At 41.1% G+C, this 4,539-nt stretch overlaps 1 pseudogene; it reads right to left on the reverse strand.

Moving 5' to 3' along the window:
- Positions 1 to 306: 306 nt before the first annotated feature.
- LOC143570359 (receptor protein kinase TMK1-like) lies at positions 307 to 4,539 on the reverse strand (annotated as a pseudogene).

A 4,539-nucleotide genomic window follows, 5' to 3' on the forward strand; every position in this document is an offset into this window, starting at 1 on the left:
TTTATGTTCGTTTGCTTATTAAACAAACGAACACAAACGAACAACGAACGGCTAATGAAGTGTTCGCGGAACGTTCGTTTACGACTATAATGACACACAAGTTAAAAGTTGACATCGTTTTGATGGCCTCACCGGATTTATGACATTTTATGGGAAATAAACAAACCCAAATGACAATTAAAAAAAAAGCACAGAACTTAGAACTATCAGCAATATGAAAGACAGTACCATTACCAACATTGCAAATATTTCACAAGTTTTTAGCATTTTCCAAGTTGAAAACATTGCTATCCAGAAGCAGAAACAGAACAAAGAACCGTCCGATAAATAAACAAGCATAAGAAAGAAAGAATGAACAAACCAATCCGTAGAACACCAACAAGAAGTTGTGTTTAAATCCTCACCGTCCATCGAGCGAAGTAAACGAGTCAGCAAACCCAAAGGGCCGAGTGGGTATGCTTGTTTGCGTATTGTCATTACTTCCGATAACTGATGAGTTTTCATACCCACTCATACCCTCCAACGCCTGCCACTTCTTCACCGCTTGAGGCAAAGTCATTTCAAGGTCAATTCCGTAAATATCATCAGGGTCGGGTTCAGACGGTTTCCAGAGCTCGGCTAGTGACGAGAGGACATTAACTGCATGGCTCATGTCAGGCCTCTGGTGCGGTTCAGAGGCGCAGCAGTGGCCTGCTAGCTCAGCCACTGTGCTCACGCTGGCTAGGGCTTCCTCGTCAAGGTCAAGAGCCGGGTCAATGGCCTTCCAGAAGGTGGATTTGTTTATGTGCATGCGCCGGAACCATTGAACCAAGTGGATACTTTCCTCTTGACGGGTTTCGTCTAGTGCTCTTCGGCCCGTTATTAGTTCCATTAGGATTACACCGAAACTGAACACGTCGATTTGGTTGTTACTCGACCCATCACTGGTGGAATATGTAAAATCATCAGTTGGTTTTATGGTTTTAACCTTAAATAATCAGAATCTGACAAACATTAAAAGTGGCCCGGTTTGACCCAAACCCAAATTGACAAAGGGTGTTAAGTGGGTTGTGTTCGTGGGTATAACCTGACACAAACCCGAAAATCGTGTCAGAAATACGAACCCGAGCATGAAACCAATATTCGCGAATTGACACTAACTGACCCATTTAACACGATTTTTATTTTTATTTTTATTTTTTTTGTTGCAAATTGACCTTTTCAAATTTACATTTGTGTTAAGAGGTTGGGTTCGGGGGTTGATAGGTGCAACCCGACACAAACCTGGAAATTTGTGACCCCTAACACGACACGAATATTCACGAATCGACAAGAATGTGACCCGTTTGATCCGATATTCTTTTACTTTTTCGCAAATCAGTATTTCAAATTAACCTTTTACAGTAAAAATAAAAATGCATATAAAATAATTAGATTTGAAGTATAAAATCTATGTCAATTTCTCTTCTAATGTAAGTTTTGGCATAAGATGCCCAACCAATTTAATATATGACACCACACATATTTTTAAAAAATAAAGTAAAAAATTAATGGGTTAAACCAGTCAACCAACGAACCAGCTGGGTTGACACGAACGGCGCCCGTTTAAACCTGAATCTTTTACTTTTTATCTTTTTGCGAATTATTTCTTTTTTTAACTTTACATTTTTACAACAAAATATAAAAATGTATACAAAGTAATGACATTTTAATCATAAACTCTCTGTCAATTTCTCTTTTAAGTTTTAAGTCTGGACATAAGATACCAAACCAATTTAAGTTTATGACCTCAGACACATTGTAAAAAAATAAAAATAATGGGTCGAACGGGTCAACCTGTGAACCCGTTGAGTTAACACAAACACGATCCGTCTAGCTAAAAATGGGCTTGAGGGTTTTACCCAAACCAGTTTATACTAAACCCAAACCCACAAATGCCGTATTCGGTCCGTAATGTGTAAAACATTCACACCCCTAATTGACACTCTGCACAGTTCACCCACCCGTTATGTCACCCATGATAATTATTCTCAGATAATCAATTTCAAAAAGCAAATCCATAATAATAAGAATTTGACAAACATTGAAAGTAGCTCATTTTGACCCTAACCTGTTTTAACCCGTTGAACAGCCCAACCCGGCCATTTTGCCACTCATGCTATTTATTATCAGATAATCAATTTCAAAAAGTTTATCCATAATAACAGCCACAGTTATGAAATTTAAAATAATAATAATAATAATAATAATAATAGAAATAATAATAATAATAATAACATGAAAAATACCTGCATATTCGGGTGCAAGATACCCGAAAGTCCCGGCTAATCTTGTCACAAGTGAAGTATTCCCATCGGGGGCGAGCCGAACAAGTCCAAAGTCCGCAACTTTGGCCCGCATATCATCACCAAGTAAAATATTAGACGGTTTAAGATCCCTATGAATAAAACTTTGTTGTGCTAAACCATGTAAATACTCAACACCTCTAGCAACATCCAAGGCAATAATCAATCTTTTAGTCCATTCAAGTGGCGTCAAGTCTTCTTCTTGCCAATCGAATAAAAACCGACTCAGTGTCCCCTGAGGCATATACTCGTATACGAGAAGCCGCTCGTTTCCATCCAAACAATACCCGAGAAGTGCCACTAAATGCCTGTGTCTGACCTTAGTTAGAACCGCAATCTCGGATTTAAACTCCTCCAGACCCTTATCACTCATTGTTCCTGACTCCATACGTTTAACTGCGATCATGGTTCCATCATGTAACTCGCCTTTGTAAACTGTCCCGAACCCTCCTTTCCCGAGTATGTTATCTGGGCTGAAATTGTTAGTCACGCTTTTCAAAACTTGGATTGAAATTACCATATTGCCAGATTCAACCACGTGAATGTCGTTAGTCCCGGTCGCGCTACTCGTTTGACTAGCGGTTTCACTCGGTCCACCAACAACCGTGATCTTGACCGCATCACCGTCTGAAGCCGAGTGGCGGGGGTGGATCACCATCGTGTTTTGATATGGTTTACCAATTAAGCGCTTGCGTTTACCTTTGTAAACGCAAACGCCGAGTAAACCGACAAAAAGCACCGCGCATAGACCACCGCCAACTGACCCCACCACCACCTTGGTATTCGACCTCTTCCCTCCACTGCCACCACCACCACGATCACCATTAGGTTGACTTTGACCGCCACCAGACGGTGAAATCGGTGTCAGACTTGGACCATCTTTACCGATATCAAGATTCCCGTCACTTATAACCTTAACGGTTTCCTTAAACTTTGGAACTTGGCCATAAAGATTATTGTTAGACACATCAATCTCTACCAAATTAGGCAAATCTTTAAGCTCGTCCGGAATCGTACCCGAAAGATTATTATTTGCAAGCAGCAACCTTTGTAAAGATTTAATCTTTGAAAAATTACCCGAAATACTACCGATAAGACCCATCTTTTGAAAGTTAATAACAGTAATATCCCCATGCTTCGAACACGCAATACCTAACCATAAATTACACAGATCATTCCCCTTCCAATTATCAGCAAACACACGCGGGTAATTTACAGATTTCGCGATTGCAAGCAAAACATTAACGCGATCATCACATTCAACACCGGGATCAGGCAAACAGAAGCTATTAACCCCACTTAAATCAACAGCCACAGTTTTACCAAAACTCGGTGTCGGCCTCTGCAACAAATTATTAGTCAAGTTCACAACCTTCAACGATTGTAACCCAGTTAAAGACTCAGGAACCAGACCCGTTAACCCATTATCCCTCAAACTCAAATTCTGCAACCTGTTCAGACCCGAAAGATCCGGTATCGGCCCTGAAAACTGGTTCCCATGAAGCCAAATCTCAGTCAACTGCGTCATATTTCCAATCACATCTAAACTTCCATATAACTTAGACTTACTGCTCTGTCCATTTAGCCACAGGCTTTGAATCGAAAAACCCGAAAAGGATGCGGGTAATCCGCCTTCAAGGTTATTAAAAGATAAATGCAAAGCAGTGAGTCCTGCAAATGTATCACCCCCAAAGAAATCTGGAATCTTTCCAGTAACATTTGCTGACGTGGCAGAGAATACTTGTAACCCAGATGCTGATTTCAAACTATCCGGAATGGACCACGAGCCAAACTTATTATAATCCAAATACACTTGTTGTAAAGACGACATACCATTGAACATATCGGAAGGAATTGAAGTGAATTTGTTGCGACTGAGTAGCAGGTTCTGAAGCCGGGTCAACCCGGCGAGACTCGGCACCGAGCCGGTGAGTTGATTGTTTTGAAATTCTAGAACTTGGAGTTCTGTCAACTGGTTTAGGGTTTCAGGGAGACTGCCTTTAAGATTACGGTTACCCAATTGGATCCGGGTGACCCGGTTGTCTCTGGAGCATCGGACTTGTTGCCATTTGCATGGATCCGGGTCGGACCAACCGAGTGGGGTGAGATTGTGCTTCAGGGCTTGCATTACATCGGCGTCATTGGGTTGAGAGTGAACGTGGGCGAGGAGTAAAAAGACGATGGACAGATGAAATCCCAGAAAGGGTTTTCGCAT

Source organism: Bidens hawaiensis, unplaced genomic scaffold, assembly GCF_021521415.1.
Source record: "Bidens hawaiensis isolate Kalapana, Puna unplaced genomic scaffold, B.hawaiensis_p1.1 tig00001269_1, whole genome shotgun sequence".
NCBI lineage: Eukaryota > Viridiplantae > Streptophyta > Magnoliopsida > Asterales > Asteraceae > Bidens > Bidens hawaiensis.